Below are 17151 nucleotides of genomic sequence, written 5' to 3'. Positions count from 1 at the left end.
AGACAGGAGGAGAGGAGTGAAATTAAATGACCATTTTTAACTGTCCTGACTCTGGTGAAGACTTAACATGGGAGGGCAAAAGGATATTCCCCTTAAGATAATTCCTCCAATTTAAGTGTTCACATCTTTACTCAGTGGTAATATAAAGGCAGAGAAAGTTCTCTACAGTTCTTTTGCTTCCCTATAGGCAGTGAGGGGTTCTAATTACATGAAAACCCCATAGTATTGACTTTATAATAGCTTTTCTCTGCCTGCATCGCTGCTGTGTATAGAAAGCTGAAACATCTCAAATCATTGCAATGGGAATAAGCTGTTCTTTGAAGGAACATCCAAGATTTTCCAACTTTGACCAGCGCAGAAGTTTTATGAAAATGACTGTATTTTGTTCAAGGTAATTTGTCTGCTGCCGTATTCTGTGTTGCCAGCAGAGTGAATACCATTACAGTACTTTCTTAACAGGAGTGCTCTGTGCCAAAGGTTTTAAAGTGTTTTATTTTAATGTCACAGATGATTAAATGCTTTAGTGTGACTGACAAGCTTTAGTAAATTCTTACAAATTAGATATACTAGCTCTTAGTAAAATAGATTTTCTAAACCTGTTTTATGTGAGAGGAGAACAAGCAGCTAATGATAGTAAAATACATTAAGATGCTGGCAAATAAAAGAAGCCACTTGCAGCTTAGCAGGAGCTACATGACAGAGCCCTGTGCAAGGCTGAGGTTGGAGGCGTTCCTGGCACAGCAGAAACACCTAGAGGTTGTGGCGCAGTGTTGTCGTTGCTGGGCAAGCCGGGCTGCCGCTTCCTCAAGCTCAGACTCCCCCAGCCTTGCTAGCAGGAGCAAAGGCGTTGTCCTGCTCTCGTCTGGTTGCTTTGAGGATGATGGAGCCTCTGGAGATACCAGCTCTCAACAATCTTAGTGTCCAGACTGGTATCAAAACTGTTAGCAGGACGCAGTGAAACATCTCTGTTGGTCCTCTTTAATGTATTAAATCATGTGAACATATATTTACCCAGTTGAAGACCCAAGAAGGAAAGGGTCCATTAAAGGCCCAGATAAAGCTTTTGGGGTATGATCTTTTGGGAAAAACAAACAAGCAAACAAAAAGACCCCTGCCCTAACAACAGAAGCTGTGAAAATATTTAGATACCCTGGCACTAGGTGCTTTACAGTTAACGAGGTTGAGTGCATATGCTCTGCCTGGTAGATGCCTGAGGCATAGGTGGCTTCAGGTTTTCTCAGTTCCTAACTGAGCAGTTGAGAAAGAATCACAGACACTCGCCAGCTTTCAGGGAACCGAAGCCAACCTCCAGCCTGCGTGCCCAGCTGTGTATGATTCTGTGCAGGAAAAGAGATGGTACAGGTGACTTGCTGCTGTGATCCTGAGTTGGTTTGGTATAGTTGTATTTGCGTATGTGTGTTTGAAGGAGCATTTAGGATTATAGATTTTGATGCCGAGGCACAGAAACTGGTGGAGGAGCCAGAGGAAAGAATCATCTGTGTTAATGGACAGCTGAAATAGGGCTAAAATCTAAATAGTGAAGAGAAATAGGCATTGAAACTACGTATGGCTTTATGTTCATTGGATGAAGGGTATAAAGGAGCCTCAGAGGCAGAATTGCCTGTGCACCACTGCTGTGCTGCCTTTTCTGCTCTCCTGTTCCCTCTCATCCGTGAACTCATCCAAGACTCCATTCTGCAAAACGGTACGGCTTCAGCCAGGGGGTGGTGGTGGCCCTGTCCCAGCGTGCCGTGCCGCCTCCAGCCCCAGCAGCCCTGCCAACCGTGGCGGAGGGGCTTGAACCCTTCCGGGCTGCAAAGATGTCTCATTCTGGTGGCGGTGCTCACCAGCACGCCTTTACCCGTGTATTTACTGAAATGCCGCGGCGGCTGCGTTTGCCGGGGAGCTGAACCTCGTAGTTGGGTACTGCATAACCGGAGTCTGGCTTAGGGGAGAGGGACAGAGGGGCTTCCTCAGCTGAACAGATTTTTTTTGTAAGAAAGGCATTGAATTAATCATGTCGTCTTTGTACCCGTTTCCAATTCTTGGTGTTTAAAAGGTGAATCAGAAGCTTCTTATATGGGAAGCTTTTTATTAGGTGTTTGCACTGCATCCAGTCTTAAGTGTTCCCATCTGCAGTCACAGTTGTAATACCAGTAACAACATATGGCAGAAATATTTTGGGCCTGAAAATTAGTAACAACAGCAGTCATTGTATGTTTATACATTATTATAATGTCAGTCATTTAGCTTTTAAAGATAAGCATTTTCCTTAAAAATAGCATATGTTTTTAAAGAAGCATTTTAAAGTTAAAGTCTCTGAATCTCCCTTCAGGATGAAAGCAAGGGAGTGCATTTTATCATTAAATTATGATCTAATAAGAATAGAGGATTCTCAAGAAAAAAGCGTTGTTAACAACATTGTCTTTTTGATCTGTAGAAAGATAAGTGTCCTCTAGCGGAGATACTACCCTACTCTTCTTCTCTTATAAACCTTTGTTCTCTTCTGATGCATATTAAGCACCAGATGAAAAATTCTGTTTGTCTGTGGTCTAACAATGAAATACCTTGTAGGAAATGAAAAGGTCAAGCTTTCCCTGTCAGTGATTTATTATAAACAGTGCCTCCTTCTTTTATTTCCTGATACTTTGCATTTGGATTAGTGATGATACATCACCAGCTGCTAGATAAAATATGAAGTTGGGAAACTATGGTCAAACATTTCTGCTGAGGAATGACCCTGTAATCAGCTCCCAGCACACACAGGTCTCACTTGATTTATCAACCCAAACCTGGGAATCTGAAAAGGGATGAATTAGTTTAAAGATATCTAAGGGATAATAGCTATAAAGCCAAAAGCACTGTAGGAAAACCGTTTGTCACTGGCTTGCCCTGCCCTCCTTAATTGCAGAAAAATTGAGAGTGGATGCGTTAGGCACCTGATATAAATCACTGGTCAAGTAACTGGCCATGTATCAAGTGGGGGAGTTGCAGGCCTTTTTCTTTTGCTCTCTGCAGGCAGGACACTTACAGTTTTAACACCAAGAGGCTGTTGGGCCAATGTCATTGAATATACATCTGTTTCCTTGCTGACTTCACCTTGGCTTGCTGTGTGACTTTGTGCACTTTGTTGTTCGTTCTAGCTTCCGGTATTGTGCTGTTTTAGATGTCACTTTCTGTAGATTTGCATTTGGGGACCATTTGTACTTTTTTTTTAGCTGAGGATGTAACAAAAAAGGAATGTGCAATTGCCCAACATATGTTGTAAATATTCACTTACTGCAGAACATATTTGAAAGCTTATTGCTTGTGGAAGCAGTATTACCAAATGAAATAAAGATCTGCACCTCACATTCATAATCTTCATATTCTCCACTTCTTGTTTAACTCCATTTACTGCCCCAATAAATGTACATGCCTAACTTTACCAACTTTACACATAGGTTAGGCAGAGCTTAATGATATGTGATTTCTAACATCATGCCTGTGGTCTATGAAATTAAACGTGCATGCATACAAATTTTCAGGATTGTGGAACCTATGATCAGACTCTTGCCTTCCAGTGCACATCAGGGAACAATTAGAAATTAATTCAGTCCATGTAATCTGTACATTTGGAAAAGCTATGAGAGAGAATAAAAACACGTTTCTTTTTCTCAATCCAGCTACGGTTATGAGACGTTTCAGAGAGATGGTCCAAAGAATGCATATGGTACTTCCCCATGCCCATATTTATTCGTATTTCACATGGCTGTGCCTCTGTTTCCTTTTTCCTGTATAATGCAACTTTGCAAAAAATACTTAATTTTGCGGCTTAAGTAAAAATCCAGTTGATTGCTTCTCTGTTGGCTCATTTGCCACTTAGATAACATGGTAGCAAACATGGTGGAAAATCTGTTGTAATCCTGTAAGCACATTGTCTAACTTGTAAATGTCTTCAAAGGAGCAGGTGGGAGAGCGCACAGAATCACGGAATAATGTAGGATGGAGGGAGCCTCTGGAGTTCACCCCGCTTCCACCCCGCACCTGCTTAAGGCTTAGCATATATGCTATGTGCCCTTGGCTAAAAACTGTAAAAATATTAAGGGAATCAGGCACTTGATTTCCACCCACTTCCAATGGGAGCTAGACACTTAACTCCCTTATACTGTTATTTTTTTGGTTTTAAATTTCATCGTTCCAGTGAAAGGTTGGATGTGCTTAAGGACATTGTTGATTAAGGATCAAAATGTATTTAGAATAGGGCTCTAGTGAATAAATCATTAAAAATATTACTTGTTCAATGTAAGTGCAATTTTTCAAGGCTAAGTTATGTTAACAGAATTTATTATTAAATTGTGTTGTAATTCTTTTAAGCTAATGCATGAAAATGACCTCAAAATCAGATCAAATCTAGTTAAGAAGGTGATTATCTAGGTCCCTGAATGTCTTTTATCTAGAAGCTCTAAAAGGAAGAATGAGACTTTAACCCACGCAGAGAATGTGGACAGTGTAATTTTAACCACAAAGAGGATCAGTAAAAGAAAAAAGAGAGGAAAAACCAACAATAGCAAACACTTGTGCATGTTAAATGACTCTTGCCCAATATTATTAGCGTATGTTTTATGGTGTATTGAGCACCTACTCATTTCTCTGCAGGAAGATAAGCACTAATGCAAATTGCTACACCAGGATGAGACTCTCTTAAGACTGAATCATGGGGGTACTGTGAAATTTTTGGCTGAAAACGTCTGTCCGCGTGCTGTAAAGGATAATAGAATTTGATTTCCCCAAACATATTTCATACTCAAGGTGTCCCAAGGCACTCTAAAGATGAATGTGTTAAATGCTGGAGAAGCGCCGACTGTGTAGGTAAATGTGGCGCCTGTTATGGCCTCGGTGATAGCTTACATGCAGCTGTGGACAATGGAAACAGGTTTTCTCTTTTATTATTGCGGGTCAGCCAGGTTGGCCCCTGTTCTTTTTGAAAAGCACTCTGGGACTTCTAATTTCCACCTGGATGATCACCAGAGACAGACAGAAAGGGCCACAGTTTAATGCTTCACCGAAAGGATGGCTGAATGATTGCTGGATGATTAATGGCTGTGCCGCGCTGAAAGATGACAGCCTGTTATAATGGAGATAGCGAACATGTAATTTTCTGCATACTGCAGTTTCACAACCTCAGCATTCCCACAGATCGGGCATTTCATGTGGGTAAAAGGCACAGCAATGAAGACATGGTTTTTGGTTGGTGTTTGTCCCCTGCTCACCAGGGAGCAATGCACGTGGTAGCATAGGCTGTGCTCTGCCTGGGCTGGCTTTGGGCTGCAAACTCCTGCTGTAGAGGCACTTTGAGGGGCTGTTGGCCTAAAAGTAAATCTAGGCACAAGATTTAAGAAATGATAAAGATGGATTTTAACACACATTCAAATTTTTGATTATCAAACATTGTGGCATGTAGGGCGTTATCCATCAGGATGGAGCCGGAGTCCAAATGGACCAAAGTCATAAATTCACACACGTGAACGCTACTGCAAAAAGTGTCCTATGAATGAGGGTAGAAATAACACCCAGTGGTTTGGGGACTGCTCACTGCTTGTGCCATTTTCACAATTACTAGTACCTGTGCCCTACTGGATCACTCGGCAGGACTCATTTGCTCTGGGTCAGGCACAAGCACATGATCCCATTTTGGTTGAATTAGCCAAAGCACGTTAGGCTGGCTTTGCCCTAGCTTTAGGCTTTTATGCTGGCTATAGAAGGGCACGTGATACTTAATCTGGCCTAAAGTCTGAGTGGTACAGACAGAGGATACCTGATCCGGTGTGCAGTTTGCTAGTACAAAATTAACTCATCAAAATTTTTGATGAAATTCAGACTGGCAGAGTGAGTTTATACTAGATCTGCACTTTATGTCATGTGGCTGCATCGTTTTTGAGCTGGTATTAGAAGTCTTAAAGGAAGCTTTGCTGTGTTAATTAACCATGGTTTTAGCAACATTTCTACAATTTTGAAACATTCTGATTAAAAGTGCTTGTGCAAAACTTAATCTTTATTAGAAAATCAAGTTTTTATCTCTACTGTTTTTTATAGAAGCTGTTTGCCTTAAATTATGTTCTGTTTTTCACACAATTTCAAAACTGTTGGAAAACATAGTAGTCTTTAGGTTTGTTTCTCTATGAGAAGTCAAGATTTCCAACAAATATGCACAAAAATGAAATCAGTATGGTCTTTCAATATCTTGTAATAAATCTGATTATTTGTTTAATGGAAGGAACTTGCAATGGCTTACAGATATTTTATGAGTAGAACAAATATGTACATCTGGTAATTTGATATTCATTACCCTGTTTAAAAGATTAGTTACCACACATGCAAGTATAAAATGTGGTAACACAATGGGCCAAATCATCAGAGGATGTAAAGAAGACATAATAATAAAGCTGGGTTGATTTATAGTGGTTACAGTTGGTTAGTTAGCTATTAAAAGGCAGTGTTGAAAATAGCATCAAAAATTTTTTATATATCTACATCTATTTAAAATCTACCAAATTTAGGCGATCCTTCTCTGTATCTTTCTCTTATCCAAGCAGTTTTTACATGATAGGAGATTTATTTGCGTTCTAGTTTATTTTTAATTAAAAATAATGGATTGTTCAGTTGTATTGATTATTGCTATTTTCATTTGTTGGGATTAGAGCCTGGCAGAAGTTGATCCTGATGTCTTAGTTCATTGAAACTTAAGTGACTTTTGGGAAGTGAAAATAAAGGAGAATTCTGCCTATAAGGCTTGGTCCTATAGTCACCTATATACACAGTACATTCATACATAGATGTTATCAGAGCCATAGTTAATAAAAATACTGGAGTGCTAGTATGAGGCAGAGATTCAGCAAAATTTAAGTACCTTCATATACAGATTAGGGGTGGTTTTTAACATAGCACAAAGTGAAGCATTCATTGTATTCCATTTATCAAAAGAATAGATCTCAATATTTACAGACTACGTTTTTTCTTATAAGTGTTTCTTGGTATTTTGTAGCGGCTTACTTAATAGATAAAGACCAAAATAGGTACGTTGTGCTATTTTTGTACAAGTTGTGTTTTAAACTTGGACAAAACCTAGATATTTATGATTTAAGAGAGTTTTCTGACTTGTTTTTCTTTTGTATCTTCTACTTAAGTATCTTTACTGACTAATAGCATCTGACATTTTCATTTAATTCAAAGGACTGCAAAGTTCTTTATATACTTAATGATATATTCTCAGATCACTACCCTGTAATGAAGTCTCTCAGCTTCTGTTCAGGAAAAAATGAAAGCTTGGGACAAGAAACAAAGCCTACAGTATACATTAAGACTGCAGCAATAATTCAGGTAAGGAGAATGGAAAGTTGCAGTGTGGCTGAGTCTCCAGGGTTAATATCCCAAATGTTCCTAGAGCACTAGAAGGCATATCAGGTCTTTAACATAGCAGCATACTGCCACCTAACATCACATAAGGCATAAATTCAGTTTGTCTTCACTGAAGATCCAGTCAGGAATCTTGACCGCGTTTTATACTATCCACCATAACTGTATAAACTTATTTGGTAGAGGTCATAGTTAGAGTTATTTTCACATGGCCTGGAACCAAGCGTGCCGTTGTGACAGTGGTGGTCCTCCTGGGGACAGATGAGTTCTCCTTAAGTTGATGCAGGTGTCTCAGGATGAGTCTTCGATCATCCTTCCTCCCCGTGCCTGCCCACGCACATGGCCAAGGACAGAGGTATAGTGGGCATTACAAGCCTGGGACACATGCTTGGTTTGGGGTGCAGTTGCACGCCAGCCAAAGTGGTTCTTGCCTGCCTGTGGTTTCTCTCTGCCTTGAATCTCATAGCTGAGGTAGTGGTGTGATCATTTCCTACCTTTGTTGGTTTATGTAGGTCAAGAAATAGATCTTTGGTGAGATGCCTCGTCCTTACGGAAACGGAATGGGGGCTGCTCGTGCAGGCAGCTTAACCAGCGGTAAGAGAGCGGAGGACAGCAATCTTTAAAGTATAACCTAAAGAAGAATTAAGTGGCATCTTGGGGGTGTGTTGGCAACACAGGGACAGGAGGAGGAAGTCTCATGCTTTAGCCTTACATGAGTCTCTTAGGGCCTCTTGCACTATATAGCTAAGGTAACAGGAACATTTGTGTTCAAGTATAGATCACACAGGTAAATCCCCTGAAGAGAGATGCCCAGCGAGTGATGACTGTAGAGTTACCAACACCTCTTCCTTGACGCATTTAGAGGTTGTTTGGCAATCTCCCATCTGCGTATTGACACATCCTGACCCTGTTTACTTGTAGGATCTGACAGGATCACAGCACTAATGCGACAGGCTGCAATACATTTAAGATAAAAATAGATTCACATTTCTACTTCAGTGCTCAGGTCAATGGAGTCACTTCAGAATTACATTTATGCTGCTGAGAGAATTTGGCCAATCGCCCACTCTCTCCAGCACATTAAATTTAAAAATAATTTAGCTAGCAGTTGTGAATACCCATTTCCTGCCAATAACCTTAGAATACCCCATTGCCAGGAGATAACTCTGACCTCACTCTGTGGATCTCATCATACTGGTACCAGCCTGTAAGCTTTTCCAGTATTTCATACTTAGTACTAGACATACCACCTTAATGATGACAGATTTAGGTATGCACATGATGCAAATAGAAAGAAGAAAACTAGTAAGCCCTCTCAAGTATATGCTGTTTATAAACAGTGAGTTGAATTGCATTAACAGAAGATTCTCAAGCTCTTGGATTTTTGGTGGATTTTTAAAAATAGGTTTTAAATAAATTGTTCAAATCTTGAAGCAAAAAAAATGGGTCTAATTCACTGAGTTATCAAGAAATAACTAACCTGTATACAGTACTCAACAGCATATTAATTTAAAGACATGATAATTAGGTTCTAATTAAGGAGCAAACAAATGAATAGAGCCCTAAATCCTTACCACAGTTTTCATCGCTGCTCACTGGTTTATTCCAGAGTTCAGTGGTGTTTTGGGTAAGAACTTACCCCAACCATTATAAGGGAGTAGAGAAAGACTTTGCCTTCCAGGTCAATGGCAAAACTCCATGTTAAAGTAATTAAGGATTAGAACTGTTCCATAGCGAAGCTCTGTCTGAAGATGATTGAAAGGCTGTGATAAGGAATCATTTTTATATAGAATAAAATGTTGTTCTCATGTATTTTTTATTAAAAAGCATCAGGAAAACAATTTTCTTTAAAAATTTTAACTCTCATATTTATGCAATAGTAGGACTTTGTGTTTAAAACTGTCAATATGATTGCATTATTTCTGTAGCAGCTTTCGTGGATCTCTTTCTATAGGCTTATTAGCATGTCAGTGTGTATGCTGCAAGCCAGATTATTCTGTGTACAATGTAATACTCAATAGAACCTCTGCTCGGACTCTAAAATCAGCACTTAAGCCAGAGTCTGCATCTTTAATATGTACATCCCTTGGTAAGATTCATACTCTTTCCTCCCCAAATTGACCAGATTTATAATCTGAGATTTCTGTTTCAGCCTGGCGCATTCAAGAGACATTATCTCTTAAATTAAAGGCTGAATACAGTGTTCTTTATATGGAATAGGCAAGAGTTGAGTTCATACACCCAAATGTCCTTTGGCATCATGTCCAAGTAATCTACTAGACTTCTCCATATTCTTCTGCACTTGCAGATTTTAGGTTTTGGATATGAGAATGCTTTGACGTGCAGAGCAAACTGTTAACGTGTCATTTGTTCAACACAAACTCTCTGTGACAGTTTAGTTTAGCTAAACAAGAGATTATGCTATCAGTCTGTGTAAGTATGTATGAAGTCCCTTGGCTGGACAAAATACAAGTGTCTGCCACTAGCAGAGAAAATGCACTCTTTAAGGCAAGGAAACATGCCAATCATGGAGAGAGCTAAAACTTGATTCAGGAGGTTTTTTATGGGCACTATGGCCTAGGAAAGCTTTGGCAGAAAATGGAATCGGGCCCAAGTGTGTTTGCCATTTCTTCAATGAGCAGATCGCTCTAATCTGGTTTTGTTTTTTTCCTCTAAATCTTTCTTTACCACTTCTTGAGTTTTCTGCTAGCATATACCCTTGATGAACTTTTTTTTTCTCTAGTGTTACATATGTTTAACCCTTTGCAATCATAAATATTGTGGTATAGCTTTCCCAGAATGCTTACTACTAGAATCTTCTCATTTATTAAAGCTACAGGAGAGTATATCAATGCATCATTTTACCAGCCAAACCCTGTGCTTAATAAAAATACATGAAATCAATCTCCATTCTTAGACTTTGGTTTTGTCTGACCTCCCATCCCACAGCTCTGCGAATATATAAGCAAATGGTTGTGACCTGCAGGGTAAACGTCAATCCAGTTAATGTCACTAGCACTTGCTTAATGTCTAAAGAAGGGGGAAGGGTTTTTTTAATTCTCCCAATTTGTTCGCTAAATAAGCTGCTTCACCAATATAAAAGATACTTCTTGGATGTTTAACTAATTATCTAGCAGCTGAAACACCAAAATGTACACAAGATGTCAAAATATTGACAAAAAATGGCATAGCTAGATGCTATCAATTTGGGAATTTATCAACCCATCTTCCATAACCAGTATCTTAGCATGGTAGTAGTGAATATTCTTTGATCATCTTCTTGGGCTACCTTTGTCCATTCTACTTTCTTTTACTCGTTAGAGAGAATGGAATCAGTGGATGAATTCCTCTTCCTTCCCTTCTGAGAGTGACAATGTGATAGCATAAGTATCCTGTTTAGGAAAGGAGGCAGCATCTGTGGCATTCGGACTTTATTTGATGAAAGGAAAAAGGCTGAACTGTGGAGAACAGAAGGTCCACCTGGGATTTGAGAAATTGTGCGACTTGCTAACAGGATGTGGAATTCTGTCTTTCACATTATCAACTTGATTTCACAACTCAGATCTGTTTACTGATAAATTCTGGATAAATAACTTGTATTGATCTGGGTAATTTTTTTAAGGTTAAGTTTTCTCTTATATTCATAATTATGCATTTTTCAGGACTACATTTTTCTGTAAATTGTGCATGTCCCATTAAAATGGCTATGAATTACATATCCTTCATTCTATACAGAAAATGTACTGCATTCCCGTTTCAGATGCAGCATGAATTTGTTTAATTTGTAATTTCCCATTCAGTTCAGTGGGAACTAAAACTTTAAAGCCAAATTCAATTGTAGTGATTTAAATTAGGGTTCATAAATTCAGTAGCAATATGTTTATACTCTACCAGTACACTGTTCTTACCTCAGCTTGATAATGCATTTCAAATTTTGTTATAAGTATAAATATTTCATACCAATGTTTTAAATGTCTTCATCTTATTATTAATGATTTACAAGCTTGTTTAAAAGAAAAAAATGCAAAACAAAGAGGCATTAGAAATTGACTTAGAATTATCATGGCTTTTATGTTTAATGGGGAGACTCTGTACATTACAAAATTTCAATCAGCTTGTCTAAGGAAACTTATGTTCCTTTGAAGTCTGCTTTCCAGAAGTCAAAGAGTATATGTTGCTTGCTGCTTGAGAGTTTCAAATCTAAGCATCAAGTGAATCAACTATTATGAAGATGAGCTAAAGAGGTGACCGTCACCCACTGATTCTGACATCAGGTTTAGTTCAAACTAGATGTCCTCCCGGGTGTCAGCCTGACTGGTTTCTTTTCTCCCCCAAATAACTGAAGACTGGACCTTTCCTTTGATAAACCCAGGCAGATTGTATATTACACATTCAAGCTCATGGCTGACCTTTTGGAGATGCATAAATGAAAAAAGCAGCTGTTTGAATTGCACTTTCCAGTCCCTCGGGCTTCAAAATTGGGAGGCCATTTAATACATGCTTATTTAGTGCCTGTGATTTGTTAGGCCCTTTCTAAACACTGAAGAAGAGAGAATCCTTCCCAGTGTATCATATAAACTGTGCGGAGAAAAGGAAAGTAGGCAGAAGTTAAGGACCGGAAAAAAACAGCGGAGATGATCGCATGTGGTTTTCTGCCTTTCTTCAAAATGGCAATGACATCACGAACAAATTACTAAATGTGTGTGTGGTTGCGTGTGCGTACAATAACGTCAAGCACTTGCAGCCATATTGCGTGCTCCCTCGTTCTGCGAGATTCTGGCGCTCTGTGAAGTTTTGAAGGACTTCTCTATACATTGATGTTTTGTAAATATTGCAGTAGGCAATTCCGCTAGCGCGTTATGCACGCTGTATTGTAATTCTTGAAGATGCCACTGAGAGCTAACCTAGCAGGCACAGTGCGGCTGGGTGTTGCACCACCTCCTGGTGGGCCGCCGCTGGGGTCCTCCTTGTGTCCCTGGGGCTGCAGGGCACCTCGTTGGCCCTTGCAGGAGGAGAGCGCTGTGAGGGGGCTTGTCCGAGGGTAAGAATAAATCGGTGGCTGTGGGAGGGATCCAGGTTTGTCCTCCTTTGATCAGAGGGGGTCAGAACAGCATAGGCTGAAGCGGTTAGAAAAGGGCAACTAAAGAAAATTCATGTGGAGAAAATACTACCGAGTTTTTTTCAATATACAAAGCACCCATTTATAGCCTGCGGTGTTGTGTTGTATTGCTAAATAATACTCCTGGCTGTCATGAGCAAGTGTTCTCAGGAACTTGTGGTCTAATCCCTGGATTCGCTCATACTGGAAACACAGTGGGATGTTGTCTGGCCTTTATTTCCCAATGACATGGCGTAAATATTTATTTAAATGCCATTTTTATGCTGAAAATAGGGTAGCTTGTTATGGTGGAACATATAAAGTTAGTCTTGCCCACATATTGCCTTTATAATACGGATATGTTAAGCAAACAAGGTTGGAGACGCTGGTGATGATGAATAGTCACGTAAGTGTCTGCTGCACCTCTATGAATAAAGTAGGCTCTATTTTTTTATTTTTATTTTTTTTTTAAGTCTCATACAGTAACATTCTCAGCAGATCATCTTACTGAAGTGCAAAGGTTAGAAACCCAGTGAAACCATTTGACTTTTTCCAAAGGTACATTACAGAGCCTCCTAAGCTATAATGATAGGAATCCGAAAACATGGGAGGGTGACCAATTATACTTAAATCTGGTCAGTGTTTTATTTTATGTGGTTGTACTCTGGCTATTTTTTGACTTGTTTGGATCATACTGGCTAAGTGTTCCTGTCCAATAATACTCATTTTACCCCAACCAGCTATTTAAACCAAGTAATATGCTGTTTTTGCTATTGAATAGAAGGACAAGCACTTCCATTATGGTTAGTTGTTTTGTGGATTTTGGTACCCACCCATTTATTTTGGTTTGTCCTAATCTATATTTATCTATGGGTGACAAGATGAATTTGAAAAAAGAACATGTTTAAAGTTGCATACCAGCTCCCAGGATATAAATCATACTGGGCTTTCAGCTCTTTCAAGCTTTCATAAACAGTGCTTGCTGAAGGACTGAATCATATTTTTCTGTGACTTTAGTTCATGTCAAACATTTAATTTTTAACAACAGTGGTCAGTTTCCTGATGTGAACACATGACGCTGGCTCCAGAGACTTCAGCTTTCTTTAGCCATCATCGTAACAATTTTTCTTTTTAAAGATACACTCACAGTAAAATTAGAACTGGGTTAAAGGCTTTGAAAGTAGCTCAGAGCGCAGTGGTCTTACAGCCGTGGTCTACTCGCAAAGAGAGCGGAAGCTGTGGACTGAGACCTGCTCAGCTTGCTTAAAAAAATAAATGAACATGTTCAGGCTAGTCAAAGGCATACCACTCTCTGGGCAGCGGTAAAGGCAAAGGTTGACCTCTGCTGCGCTGTGTAAAGGGCTGGATTGTCACCAGTTCATATTGAAACTGGCTGGAGAGACCTAGCAAAAGCTGTTGAAGAGCACGCCATGAGATCTCCTGTAGCACCGAGGGCAGATGAAACAGTGCAAGCATTTCGTTAGGGAATCCTCCTCCCGCTCCTCCCCAACACTGAAATTTTCCTCAGGAAATAAAGCTCTAATTCAAACAGGAATTATTTCAGGCAGGACTTGTGGTCTGCGTTGCACAAGGAGGTCAAACTGGTTTATTACAGTGGTTCCTTCTTAGCCCTATTTTTATATGTGCAAAAGGGAACATGGGAGTACATGAAGCATGTTTGATTCCCAGACTTCTCCATTACCACTAGGACCCCATTGCAAATTCCCAGTTGCTCCTTGGAGGCATGATTTTTGGGAATCTCTTCAAAAGCTCTCTCCCTGTTTTCTTCCAATTAATTTATGCAGAGCTGGAAGGGAAATGCTTTTTTTCCCCCTTTGCTTACCAAGGGCCTGTTTGCACATTATCCTCCCTCTAGGAAGAAGGGGGCAGTGCCATGGTGGTAAGGGACACTTCTCATTCCTCACCTCTGCTTCCTTACTTCCATAGGAAGGAGGAAGTCTGTGCACAAATAGTCCATTCCCTGCAAGTAACAGGAGCCTTCTCAGGCTCTGGTTGCCAGTTTATCAAAGCCACTCTCCAAATCTGCCAGGGCAGTGCAAAGAAAACGGCGAGCCTCCTGGAGTAGGGGGTTCGATGGGGAGCTCTCCCCACTGCAGCTGCGAGCTGAAGACTTTCCCTTCCAAGCAGGGCAGTAGGGGCTGCTTGGTGCACTCGCCTCTTCCTATTCAAATTTATTTCTTAGACAAAGTGGGTTGATGTTCAAAACAGGACCTTTGTGACTGCCTTAGCTGCCAGCACAGCGAAACGCCCTGCTCTTGGGTTGCAGTGCTGATAGGATGGCGTTCTTGCTGAAGCCTTTCAAGAGCAACAGAGAAATACAGGTGTGCAAGACCACAGTTTTGTAACATAAGAACAGGATGAGTGTTGGACACTGGCATGCAGTAAGATTGCTCTTTCTAGACTTTATGGACATTTAGCAAACTGAAATCTAATGTCTTACTCTGCTCAGTTGTACCAGGACACTAGTAAATGAACTAAAAATGAACAGACATGTATCAGACTGTATGTTTAGCCCTCCTAATAAGTCTTCCTGGGAAGTACTTTTTCAAAATCTATGGCTGTCTACATTTTTTTCCCAATGCTGTGAGCTTCTCTTTCAATTTCGTGCCAGGCAAATGTTGACCAAGTATTTTTAAGCAATTTCAAAAATGAAAGTAAGCAAAATAGAAATGGATAGTAGGCATCGATTTGGGGGATTTAGTAGTTAAGTTCATTGTTCCTTTCCATTTCAGTCACAAAGATGGTAAATAATAGACTTTACTAAGAGCTTGATACAAAATCTGTTGAAATTGATTTAAAGATTCCCAATGACTCCAGTATGTATCACATCTTGAATGAGTGCAAAACGGTAGCAGCTTGCTTACTTCAAAAGAAAAACACGCTAGCTAGATGTCAATATGAACTTTTTAACTTTCTGTACTTTCAGTATGACTGGGTTCACTATTATTGTTTAGGATTTGGATTTTTTGGAGAAGATGGAAACCCCACGAACATATATAAAGGAGGATATTTTTTCGTAGTGCATTCAACCTGAGACTTTAACAAATGCTGTTGTGTCTGCCAGGGTGAAGAGAACTCAAGAATAACTTTGCATTATTATGTTTTCATAATTTTCCTTTGCAAGCTGGGACAGTGAACCCCTAGTTCATACGTACGTTTACATAATTCAGACTTCTGTAATCTTGCACTTCTAATTCAGACTTCTCAATCTGACCTCATGCTAATTTAGACTTCCAGCTTTCTATATTTTGTAACCATTTAAAACATTACTGTAAATGACAAGGAGCCAGATTTACCCTCTTGCCATTCCAAAAGCAGCTTCTCTAAATCAGTGGAGTTATTTTGGTGTCTGAGAGGGCAGAGTTTAGTTGTAATATATGGTTTTTAGGTTTAGAGCTATCATAATAGTAACTAATCTACCTCATGAGGAGGTAGATTTATTTTGAGCAGGTGAAAGGACAGCAATACAGAAAAGAGCTCCTGGCCAGTATATAAATAGATCTAGCCTGACAGCATAACAATAGCTCTGGCTTTGCTTTTGCAAAGCAAAACCAATACGGGAGAGAGAAGACTGGGTTTCTCCAGTGCACTCATTTAGTAATCAAGCATTTAAACAAAGACATCTCACTTTATTTTGAAGTCATATCCTCATACTAGGTTTTGTTCCTTTTTTTTTTCCCTGACTCTTCAGAACATCTTACTCAATGGTTTTGCTTGTTGCCTTTCCTTTTCATCTAAGGATGCCTCTAAATGCTGTAAGATGCACTGTGAAGTTCACCTGTTCCATTCACCAGCGTTACATTAGCAGATTTCATTCTTGCAGCAAATTACTTGGCAGCATGTGGCAACAGAGATGTATTTGGAAACCTTTTGTCACTGAGTCGGCTTGTCAGAGACAGTCGGTTCTGATCTTCACTTCTACATGGTATTTGGCATTTTTAAAGTATTGTGGGTTTTTTTCTTTCCTTGTCTAACTGTGCAGCGAAAGACTTGATTGTAGTGTTTTAATGTTTTTGAAAAGTTATTTTTCACAATGGTGATTCCATGGAAATAGTTTCCCACTCAAGCATTTAAACTGTTACTCTTTTAAATTATTTTTTATTTCTACTTGAAAGAAAAATAAAACCCAAACACTTGGAAAATTGTCCTAGCCACTTTTCTTGTGAATACTGGAAAAGTTGAACTTTGTGCTACTGAGCAATATCAGACTTATTTTTTCTTGTGACTATCTGGTTAAATTAATCTTCCTAAAAACAATATGTTGGTACTTTGGCATGCCTCTTCTTCAAGGGCAGGGAGTGAACCTTTTAGTTGGTCTGCTTCTCCATCCTCATGGTGCTGTGCAGAAGGAAAGAAAATTGTTAAATTAACTCTGGTGAATAATGTAACTGGAAGATGTGTCACATTAGACTCCTACCAAAATCTCCACGTGCCTGATGAGCCTCATAAAAATGAGGAGCAAGAAAAACAGAGTGACTGGTGTTTACTTCTCCATCAATAGCTCATTCTCCAGTATGTGCTATTTCCCCACAGCGCCCAGGAGTGCTGTGAGGACAGAGACACCACATTTTGCATGGATTTAACTTTCTTTCAATATTTAAGAGGCCGCTTTGCCTTGACTTACTCTCCAAGTCTTT

Source organism: Apteryx mantelli, chromosome 10 (genome assembly GCF_036417845.1).
Source record: "Apteryx mantelli isolate bAptMan1 chromosome 10, bAptMan1.hap1, whole genome shotgun sequence".
Classification (NCBI taxonomy): domain Eukaryota; kingdom Metazoa; phylum Chordata; class Aves; order Apterygiformes; family Apterygidae; genus Apteryx; species Apteryx mantelli.
This window is presented reverse-complemented; position numbering follows the sequence as displayed.